This window comes from Equus quagga, chromosome 12 (genome assembly GCF_021613505.1).
Source record: "Equus quagga isolate Etosha38 chromosome 12, UCLA_HA_Equagga_1.0, whole genome shotgun sequence".
NCBI lineage: Eukaryota > Metazoa > Chordata > Mammalia > Perissodactyla > Equidae > Equus > Equus quagga.
The window spans coordinates 32,233,729-32,245,924 of NC_060278.1; the positions used below are offsets into that span (position 1 = coordinate 32,233,729).

At 42.2% G+C, this 12,196-nt stretch overlaps 1 protein-coding gene across 10 annotated transcripts in view; it reads right to left on the reverse strand.

Moving 5' to 3' along the window:
- ZMYND11 (zinc finger MYND-type containing 11) overlaps positions 1–12,196 on the reverse strand; it is a 116,341-nt gene that overhangs the window by 102,935 nt on the left and 1,210 nt on the right. Inside the window, exon 1 of one of the 10 annotated variants that reach the window (XM_046678577.1) lies at positions 12,135–12,194. The exons of 8 other annotated variants lie outside the window; for them this stretch is intronic. The gene's annotated coding sequence lies outside the window, so the exon portion shown is untranslated. Of the gene's footprint in view, positions 1–11,748; positions 12,068–12,134; positions 12,195–12,196 lie in introns of those variants that run through there. One more of the 10 variants, XM_046678580.1, reaches the window with a different exon arrangement.

The window sequence follows — 12,196 nt, forward strand, 5'->3', positions numbered from 1 at the left end:
AACAGTAAACTAACAATATATTTAGTTATACTTTACTATTATGTTGTTCTTCCAAAGGTAAACTCTCTAAGTATTTATATTTAAAAAATAGTAACCTAACAAGCTAATAAAACTGTTATTTGAGCACATGCAATACTAGTTTTAACCCTAATTAACTGACAATGAAAGGCATTTTATAGCTCCACACCATCGATTCTCTTGATCATTCTATATCAGAATACCAGGCCATTTAATCAGTCAACACTTATTTATATTAAACAGCAATTCTGGTTGTTTTGAGTACAGATGCTATGAGAGCGAATAATGCTACAGAAGACGTTGTGCTCCCTTCTCTTACCTGGGGGATGAAATATAGTTTCCCTAAAGAAGTGACATTTAACCTGGGACCTCTAGGACATTTAGAATGAGCCAGCAAGGTTGAAGCAAAGACTGTGGCACCAGATAAAGGTGGGACAGAGCACAGGGCCCAGAGTATGTGGAGTTTCATAAGTCATTATAAAGGATTTGAGACTTTAACCTAAGGGCAGTGGGAAGTCACTGAAGAATTTTTCAGCAGAAGAGAGTGACTAAAGTTCCAAAAGCTATTTAGCTCAGAAGTTTCATCTGTACCAATCTTGGTAATTCCATCTTCCTTATCAGCTAATATCAGGTTTAGCAACTGCTGTGTGACTCAATGAGGGAGAAGTGTGCTAGGGCTACTTTTAGGACAGATGTCCTACCTCCTAAAAAGTGGTCTCTTCTTTCTCTGAATATCACTAGGTCTAGATATGACACCCAAAACTGATGCAGCCATCTTGCAACCGTGAAGGGAACTAGCCTCAGAATAAAACTAATGCTGACGATGGTGGATTGACAAAGGAGAGAAAGTCCTTCGAGCTGCTGATTGCACCACCTGGAGTCCGTCCTATCTCTGGACTTCTAGTTAGAGAAGAAGTTTGCATTAGCCATTCTGAGTCAAGGATTTCTGCTAAGTTCCAGCTGGAAGCATCTTAGCTGATATAATAATTACTACCATGTTGGTGGTAACTGAAACCACAAGCAGAGATGAGACTCTGGAGGGAGGCAGACAGGAAGATAAGAAGTGGAGTCCTGGGGCAGAGCACAGGGCACTTCACATTTAATTCTAGGTAGAAGAGCAGCTGGCAAATAGAGATGCAGCAGCCAAAGGTTCTAAAGAAAAAGAGAAGAGTGTGGCATTACAGAAACCAAAAACAAAAGGGAGTGTTTCAAGGAGGAGATGATAGACTGTGCATCACAACTGCTCAAAGGCCAAGGAGAACAAGGCCAGAAAGGCTCTGCTGGACTTGGCAGCTGGGAGGTCATGGTGACGTCTCTGGAGAAGCTTCAACATCAGAAGGTGGGAGAAGCTGGACTGGGAAGAACTAAAGAAACAAAGGAAAGACGACTCTTTTGATGAGTGTTAAGAAAGGAGAAAGATCGGGAAAGGGAGAAAAGAAAACCAGAGCAGTGGGTGTGGAGTTCAGAAAAGATTTTTGTTGTTTTTGTTTTGTTTATTTTGTAATGGTGGGAGACGTCTGAATGCAGATGGGAGGGAGCCAGTACAGACGATGACGACAAAAAAGTAGGAAGGAGCTTTCTGCAGGGAAAGATCTGTAGATCACAGGTCAAGAGAACAAGAAAAGGGGATGGAGAGAGCAGATCTGGAGTAAAGTAAGTTTCTTCCCCTGAGATGCCTTCTTTCTCTCGAGAAAAAGAGGCCAATGTCGTCTACAAGACTGAGCAGGCGAGAGGGGTGTAAAGAAAGTTTAGTACGTCATTATGAAAGAGGAAGATGAGCTGATCTGAGAAATAAAGTATGACTGAGAGCCCAGATGACCATGTATATTGGTTTCCAAGAACCTACATACAGTGTCACCAATCAGCTCTGTAGTTTTCCTCCACTAGCATGCAGGCAAGGAGACTGTTAGGGCAAATATTTGGGTTTTGCATATACCATGTCGCCACTGAAAAGATAACGGGCATTCTTTTGTCTACCTGTATGCACTTATGTGACCTACTTTATGCACAGCACTGCACTAGGTATTATAAAGAAATTTTAAAAGTCTGTTCTTAGGGGCTGGCCCTGTGGCCGAGTGGTTAAGTTCATGCGCTCGGCTGCAGGCGGCCCAGTGTTTCATTGGTTCGAATCCTGGGCACGGACATGGCACTGCTCATCAAACCACGCTGAGGCGGCGTCCCACATGCCACAACTAGAAGGACCCACAACGAAGAATATACAACTATGTACGGGGAGGGCTTTGGGGAGAAAAAGGAAAAAAGAATTTTAAAAATCTTTAAAAAGAAAAGTCTGTTCTTAGGTCAAGTAACTAGGAAGATAATTATAGGGGTAAAGTTTAAATAATAATAAATGGCAATAAGAACTAGTTGAGGCAAACTTTAAATGCTACAGAAGATAAATTGAGGCAAAAGATCACTGTGAGAGAGCAACAAGATGGAGAAGATAAAACTTGACAGAGATCTCAAGTGCCAACAAATTTTAAATTAAATTTTAAACTGACTTCAGCATTAGGGGTGGAATGAGGAGGGGAAAGGAGGATACCAGAGCAAAACTTATGAAACACTAATACAACCAGCACTACTTGTGTACTAAAAAAACTTATTGAAAGAATAAACAGAATGACTGATTGAAGTAAAGGTTTTACTTAGGAGAATAGTTGAAGATTAGACTAGAAAGTTAGACTAAGAATAGACTCCAAAATTTCCTGCATGACAGGATTATAATCCCTGGAGGAAGGAAAATGAATGAGGAGAGATTTACAATTACCTCAGTTCATTGCCTAGTAGCAAATTTCAGGACACAGTGCAGGGAAAGAGAACCCGAACAGAAGAGACTGAGAGCAGAGACTGCAGTGGCCAGTTTTCAGTTTAGCATTTCATGTGGTAGAATTCAAATTTTTCAATTACTGTCTATGAACCAGACTTCAGATCCTCTTCCCATCCTACTATTTACCATATTTAGGACTATTCTATGAAATGGTACTTCAATTGAAGAATACTGATTCATAATAGTAAACCCATCTAACACTTTCCACTCTATTCTTCAAGGTCAAGTTTTGTAAGAATATTCTATTTAAAATGCAATTCCAGGGCTAGCCCCAGTCGCCTACTAGTTAAGTTTGGCAAACTCCGCTTCGGCAGCCTGGGTTTGGTTCCCAGGCATGGATCTACAATGACTCATCTGTCAGTGGCCATGCTGTGAAGGCAGGTCACACACAAAAAGAGGAGGATTGGCAACAGATGTTATCTCAGGGTGAATCTTCCTCAGCAAAAAAATAAATAAATAAAATGCAATTCTAACAACAGTGATTAATATAATTCTTGAATGTATCTGGTAATCTAAAACTAAGGAAGTTATGTATATTTAAGAAAATCTGACCTGGCATACTTCAAAAACAGATAAGATGTTGTTTTATCACCCAAGGTATAACTAGAAAAAACAGCAAGAGATTGACACCAGTGGGAAACAACTTGGATAGGACCATGTCATATGATAAGAAGAGCAAATGAAACACCATCAGACCTAGCTGGAGACTCCACCAACAAGCAGCACCAGGTTGAGTGAGGCTTCCCCAGGCCACTCTCGCCTCTTTTAAAACCCATCTACCATGTACCCTGGCTTGTGAGGAACTAATGGACACTGCATTTGCATTACAGAGGAAGAAAGAGAAGTCCGTGGAAATCAGGCACTCTACAGGTCCCCAGGGGCCCCACGAAGCCTCAGTATGCTGCAGCGAGAAATACAGGAACTGAGGAGGGAATGCAGATACCAGCCAGCAGTGGTCAGAGTGACAGTGAATCTTAGAGTTCAAGGGCTTCTCCCCTCATACTCTTCTGGTACTCAGCTCAGACATCGAATCTGCTCCTGTGATGGCCCTACCTCTGGGGAACCACCTGCGAGTGGAAATGACACCCCCAATCTGGACGAGTATCAAGAATCACCTGAAATCCAGACAAAGGCCAGGGTTAGCCCCATGGCTAGGCAGAATCTGAAAAGACTTCTCCGGTGGTCTCACTCCCACCTGCAGATGCAACCCCACCATGGCTGGCGTGACTGCCTAAAGACATCCAAGTTCTTCCTATACCTGCCAGGGTTGCAAGCTTACTCCAGGACCCTTAGGAACAACAGGCCGCTGCTTAGTCAAATTATGGGAAAGCCCAGAGACACTGAAACCGGATGGCAGTCTATCCTCCGAACATCATTTATCTCAGACACGATGTGGGACCAAGAGGGAAACACCAACCAACCCTACCTCTCTGATAGCTATCTTCCCTGACCAACAGCAGAGCAACAATACAGGAGCATTTTGGAGGAACCTGAAAAGACATGAGGTCTTCTTCTGGGATGCATTTATTTTTCAAGCTGTTCTGATTATCCTCTTCAGGAAACTTCACGAATATGATTCTTGAAAAACAACTGCTGAGGCACAGAGCTAAAGGTCTAGGGGTTACATTTTCTATAAGCCAAGTCTAGGGGCTGCATTTTCTATGAGCCACTCCAAAAAAATATTTTTTAAAAAAGGCATATCTACCATTGCCTACTTAAAAAAATTAAAAAATTGAAACTTGAAAAGTTAAAAATAAAACTGTAGAACTTTAAAAAATGGAGCCAAGACCCATCCTCAGATATTCTGATTTAATGTTTTTCTTAAGAAAAAAAAGTAATGCAGATGCTCAGCCATGATTGAGACAGTGTACTATCAAGAGTATGTCAAGCCACTCTTGGCTCCTAAAATCCCAAAGAATTTACTTAAAGGAATAAATAAGATCTAAATACTACTGCATCTAAGGCTTACAATAGTATATTTTTAATTAGCATTTAAAATAAGCAAATGGACCAAGAGAAAGTCTAACTTTAAAGTGAATTGGTGGCTATTCAGCTTTTAAGTCACCTGAAAATAACAGACTAAAGCTAGTTTTATTCTAAGAATCCTAAGAAAATAAAATTTAATTTTCAAATTATTCAAATGGAGGGGGCTGGCCCCGTGGCCGAGTGGTTGGGTTCGCGCGCTCCGCTGCAGGCGGCCCAGTGTTTCGTGGGCTCGAATCCTGGGCGCGGACATGGCACTGCTCATCAGACCACGCTGAGGCAGCGTCCCACGTGCCACAACTAGAAGGACCCACAACGAAATATACAACTATGTACCGGGGGGCTTTGGGGAGAAAAAGGAAAAAATAAAATCTTAAAAAAAAAAAAAATTATTCAAATGGAAGTTTCTTACCTGAAACAATCCATCATGAATATTGATCACAAGTGAAAAGATTCTTAAGATTATATGTGTAGAATACATATGTGCAGAATAGTAAAATGAGTAGGTATTTCAAAATAAAAGACATCACGTATTTTGACATTATATGATATTAAATCTAATATTTTTAAACATAAGAAAAACATTAAATTTTAAGTACAGTAGAAAAATAAATCACCTTAAACTTTATATCCTCTATAATTTAAAAAGACAACATCTCTAATGGTAAATAAAATGCTCCAAAACTCTTTTAAATACCAATGAAAACTGCAAATAAATAAATCTCACTTATTTCTACCACAAGAGCTGGGCAGCTAAGTAGGTATATTTTATATTTATTCAAAAAGGGCTCCATGTCAAAACTCAATTGAAAATTAAGGACTTGATCTCCCAAATAGCATTTCTCAGATGCAGTTTTGAGAAAGAAAAGCAATCAACAGGCAGATAAATCAAGAATCTACAAAAAAGCTACAAAGTTCATAATGGCCTTGGGGGTGAGACAGCTTCCCCAAGCAGAGCTTTCCCTCTGCTGAGCCTTCATTAAAAGAAGGTTTCTTTGTAAGTCTCTCCCTGGCCGTCAAACATGAGAAACCACATTTCACATCCCACTGCAACACCACTGATGTATCAGGATGGTCTGAGGCTGTAAATGCTACAACTCAACTGATCTATTTCTCTCTTCACCATATGCTTCTCACATTATTTTAGACAACGGTAAACACCTACTGAATTCTGAAGCCTCCGCACTTAGAGCAACTTTCAAGAAATTAGCTAAATGCAAAGAGATTCCTCAAGACAATGACTTCCCCTTCTAATACAAGAATACTTTAGTGTTGGCGTCAATTCTGAGTATTTTCAAACATTTCTCTCCTATACATAAGTATTAAAATAAAGATTGAAGGTCCCCACCCCAAACCTGCACCAAGTTATCTTCATAATGTGAGCTGCCAATAGTGACAGCAAGAAAATGAGCCAATTATTTGTGCTTCTTAGATTACTAGCTGTCATGACCAGTGAAGTGGGGCCTAACCAGGACTTTATATATGGAACGTTCTGATTACCAGGAGGTCTCTAACAGTCCTCTTTCCACCTCCTACTTTTGTCAGAAGAATGAGCACAGTTTTACATTCCTTTATTATTCCATAATTTTGCAAACTTATACATGCACATTTGGAAGATGACAACATATCAGTACAAAGATCCAAGAAGTTACTGGGTTTCATGGAGACAGAGAAACCAAACGGAGTTTAGGTCCGGTAGTCATACACTTGAATTCAAATAAATATCCATTTAATCATGTATTCTGCGTGACGTCAGGTACTAGGTAACTTAACCTTTCTGAGTCTTATTATAAGTTATATAATACTTCTAACTGTACTACAATATTATAATTTATGCTATGATAATACTGCAATAACACTTCCCTCATTATGATGCTGTGAGGACTAAATGGAGAATGGAAATCACCTAGTATACTAGGTGCTCAATATGTGACACCTTCTTTTTAAAGAAGTCTTGCTGGGGCCAGCCCTGTGGCCGAGTGGTTAAGTTTGCGCACTCTGCATCAGCAGCCAGGAGTTCGCCAGTTCAGATCCTGGGCTCAGACCTACACACTGCTCATCAAGCCATGCTGTGGCAGCATCCCACGTAGAACATACATCCCACTAGGATACACAACTATGTACTGGGGCTTTGGGGAGAGAAAAAAAAAAAAGAGGAAGACCGGCAACAGATGTTAGCTCAGGGCCAATCTCTCCTCACGAAGAACAACAAAAACAACGTGCTGCCAGAAGTAATGTTTATGATGAAACCCAGCTTTCTAAAAACTGCTTATAAAGTAGACTTCTAAACGGACCTTATCTGCATACATAGTCAAAATATATTCATGACAGATTCTCTTGCAATAAACCACAGTATCTACCCAATTTTTTTAAAAAAAGCATTTTTAATCCCAATTTTGAGAGTTAGTATTAGTGACAAACTCTCAGTACAAATCCACTTTTAAATATTTGCAAATATCTTTCGTGTTTACATGATAAATGCTTGAACTAGGAAAGAAGATTCTTCCTTCGTTAAATTATATTTTAAACTTACTTAGCATACAAGCAGATAAAACTAGGAAAAAATTTTAAGTGGGTCTACTTTTCACTTAAATGCTTAGATAATATCTGGAGAACATAAAAAATTACTAATCATAACAAAGTTGTTTTTAGACATCCTCAGAAATATGGTAAAATCACAAAGTCACAAATTAGAATAAATTTGAAATCATCAGTGTTAAGACCTCAAAGGTAATCTTAGCTCAAATACAATGTACCACAACTCACATACATTGCTCCACAGCATCTGTATTTACTTTCTCCTGTTAAACTTTATGGAGCTTGCTTCAGTAATTGTGTTACCTAGCAAGTGTCTAGTACATAGCAGTTTCAATAAATAATAATGTTTAATAAATGAACTCAAAATATTAAAACATATGCTACCTATTGTAAGAGAGTAAATATGATATTTTAACATGATCTTATGCAACAGATTAATTATGGAGTTAAGAGCATTTATTCAGGGGGCGGCTCCATGGCATAGTGGTTAAGTTCAGCACACTCCACTTCAGCAGCCCAGGTTCGTGGGTTCAGATCCTAGGCACAGAGCTACACCACCTGTCAGCCATGCTGTGGCAGTGACCCACATATAAAGTGGAGGAAGAAGAGCAAAGACATTAGCTCAGGGCTTATCTTCCTCAAGGAAAAAAAGCGGGAGAATGGCAAAAGATGCTAGCTCAGGGCTATTCTTCCTCATCAAGAAAAAAAAAAGCCATTTACTCAAAACAAAACTAGTTAATCTACTATACTTAATATTACTAAGAAAAGCACCATGTACAAGTTTTCAGTAACACACATTTTTCCTAATGTATAAGACAAGATAACGTGATCTGCTAAATACATTCTCTTCATCTCTGAAGAACAGATAAGAGTTAATATGATCCCTTAAAAAATGCAAACATAGGGGCCGGCCTGGTGGCATAGAGGTTGAGTTGCACGTACTACACTTTAGCAGCAGTTTGGATCCTGAGCATGGACCTATACCACCTGTCAGCCATGCTGTGGCAGTAATCCACATATAAAGTGGAGGAAGACTGGCACAGATGTTAGTCCAGGGCTAATCTTCCTCAGCAAAAAAAAAAAAAGGATAGTGTATATAAATAACTTTGCACAGTGGCTGAGACATGGTAAACACACAATACATGATACATATCATCATGGTATTCATTTATGTTATAAATTTATGGATACCAAATTTCTAAAGTCAAGACCAAAAGAGGACAGGCCACTGATGATGTGGAGAACCTTTACGTCACTAATTATCTTCACAGAATCACTGCACCAAAGCAGATTTCAAGTGTTTTGAAATTTTGACAATGCCACTGCAAGAAAGCAACTGAAAGTTATCATGCAAGCGATACAGATAGAAATTAAACTCAAATCAGTTATTTTTTAGTTCTTGTCAAATTCCTAGTAAAAACGTTGGTGAAGGATTAGTTCCACAATGATCAAATGAAGAGGTGACAAGCAGTGTTTCTTTGTTCAGAAAGTCTATCTGCTCCACGCAAATATAAAACATACAACCTGAAGCGGTTACAGACAGGGTGACAAGAGGGAAAAGAGAAAAACTTTAATTTAAAACTAATGGTTAAAATAAGAACTCTCACACTGTGTACTTCAATTACCTAATTCTTTATCAAAGATAAAGAAGTGAATGAGGAGTTAGTGTAAAACTTGAGTTCAGTTTTACAAAACACAAAACACTATGAAGATGGACAGTGGTGATGACTGCACGACAGGATGAATGCATTTACCATCACTGAACTGTTCACTTAAAATGGTTAAGACGGTAAATTTTGTTATATATATTTTTTATCACAATGAAAAAAGAAAAAAAAGGAATGATAGAAAGATCCTTAAAATTGCTTCAAGTAAATGAGGAATATAGAAATATATTCCTGAGGAATATAGCAAATGCTTATTTTCCAAACTTCTGAGATAACTAAAGTGAAAAACCAGAGATTCAGAGGTAGGCTACGAGAAACACAAATTAGTAAGACAAGGCGCATGTGAGCATGCCATACTGTAATTTCAGAGCTTCACCCCTTTCCACACTAGGTTAATTATTAACCTGAATTGAATTTGAGTCAACTGAATTGAATTAGTCTAATAGTGGTTCATGAGTCAACAACCCCATGATGTAGGTACAATGACTATCATCCTTGTTTTTCAGATGGGGAAACTGAGACCAGGCATGACAAGTTTAAGTAATTTGCCTGAGGTCATTTTGCTAGTAAATGACGGAGGTGAGATTCAGACCCAAGCCACCTGGCCTCAAAGTCATTTTGCTACGGACATCTCTAGTGACAAAAAATCTAATCACCCTTTGGGGGAAAAATGCAATGTCAAGTCTAAGTTAGAGTTTTCAAACAATGAAAAGCTTTTAACTATCATAACACTAAGTCTAACTGTCCATTTTCTCCTTAATTTTTTTTCAAGATACATCCTCTTTGTTTAAACGATGTTTTCCATGCAGAATTCAATTGAAGGATGGTAAAATTAGGTAAAGAAAATCTGACACCAGAGGTTTAGGGCTTTAAGCAATATTAGGATAGCATTTGACACTTGTATTAAAATGTTAAAATTCTTAATTAGCTTCAACTAAGGCATGCCAAAGGGTATGAATATCTCTATCATACATTATCTGAATAACCCTTAAAGGAAAAGGGGTTACAAAACGATGAGAGTTCAAATAAACACATGTCAATTCTTGGACACATGCAAGATGACATCCACTCAAAGTGCCAACATAATGATATCCTAGGAATATGCAGCACGACCTAAGCAGCCAAATTTTAACATTTTAATTGATTTTTCTTTGTAAAGCTGGAAGCACTTACATGTATGTTTTTTAAACACCCTGCCACAGGTAACCGCAAAATAAACTGCCCAATTTACAGAACATAAAAGGGAGATTCAGTTTTCATATGAACAACATCTATGGGAAAAGAGTACCATATAAAAAAAATAGAAATCCTGTGTTGACCACAGGTATAGTTAAGCAAGAACAATATTTTATTGATTCTGTCCTAATCACATCCCGTATGATCTGATCTTTGATCGTCTAGCCTGGCCATCTCATAAAGAAGAGCTCACCAAAATAATGACCATAACCAGCTCCAGTTAGCCAAAGACAAGGAAAATAACATAACTCTACAAAATTCATATTTTATCTCCTGCTTGTACAGTAATTCAAAAAAACCACAAAGGTGACCTCGCTTACCAGAAAGGACTCAAACTTTTAAAGTACAACCAAGACTATCTCCCTGATAACTTCTAACCATTCATTAGAATCAATAACCAAAAAACCTGAAAAGGTTATGCATCCCATAATTACTAAACCACAACTACTATATGTCTCAGTTTAAAAGAAAACAAGTAAACGTTTCACTTTCTGCCTTTCAACAAACCAATTAAATCATTTTTAAGCAGCCTCTTGCCCGCAGAGGACACGGCTTACTGCAGGATGCAGAACACCCGGGTGAGGCAGACAGGAAGACCCAAAACCTAAACCTCAGCAAGCCCAGTGGGTCCGTGAAAGTCTGACGGGGGCGGGCCACTTCAACCTTCAGGCACCCTTCCCTGAACAGGCTACCTGGGCACCTGATTTGAGCTCACAGACACATATGACCCCGGGTACTAAGTATACACTGTGTATGTGCACAGCGGGCACCATGCACACACCGTATGTGACACCGGGTGCCACGTGCACACCGGGCACCACGCGAACACCATATATAACACCGGGTATCAAGAGCACACCGTATATACACCGGGCACGAGGCGCACACCGGGCACCATGGACACACCCCGTTTAACACCAGCACGCTGGACAACCGGCACCTCGCGCACACCGGGCACCACGGACAACCGGGTACCATGCACACACTGCACGTAACACCAGGTGCCACGTACACACCGGGCACCACGCAAACACCATACATCACACCGGACACACTATATACACCAGGTATCATGAGCACACCGGACATACACCGGGCCCCGCGGACACACTCGCACCAGGCCCACACCGTAATCGCCTCCACAGCTGCCCGATACAGAAAGTGAGGGACAATCCACGTGGAAGCCGGGGTCCCCGGGCCGCCCCAGGAGCCCCGCACCCCAAGCAGGCCCGCTGGGCCCCGCACAGCAGCTCCTCTCGGGACGGGACGCCGGGCGGGAGGAGTGGCGGACCCGCAGGCAGTCCCAGGGGCCCGGCAGGACCTGTTGAGGAGGCGGAGGCCTCGCTGCCGCCAGTTCCAGCCGCGGGGGACGCGGGCCGAGCCCCGCCTGGGCCCTGGGGACCGCCCTGCCCGGCCGCAGCCACCGCTCCCAAACAACGAGCCGCGACCGCAAGCGCTCCCTCCGCCCTCCTCACTCACAGGGCCGCGTTCCGCCGGCCCCGCAGGCGCGGGCCCCGCAGCCCGGCCGTGCGGGGACGGCCGTCCCGGCGGGCGGCGCTCACGCGACTCCCCGGCTTCCCGGCCCGAGCAGGCCCCGCGCGGTCCTCCTCCTCCGGGGCCTCCCCCGCCCGGACCCGGAGACGGCGAGCGGGCGCGGGCGGACCGCGCAGGCCCCGCAGGCCCCGGCGCCCCTCACAAAGCTCCGCGGGCAACTCGGGCCGTCCGCCAGCGGGCGAGCCGCGGTCACAGCCACGCCGGCGGCCCGAGAGGCTGCAGCCCGGCCCGGCTTCCACAAAGCGGCGGCGCCCCCGCCGCCCCCACGCCCGCGCCCCTGCCGCCGCCGCCGCGGCCGCGCTTCTCCCCACCATTATGCTCCGGTCCTCGCCGCCGCCGTCGCCGCCGCCGCCGCCGCGCCCGCCCTCCCCCT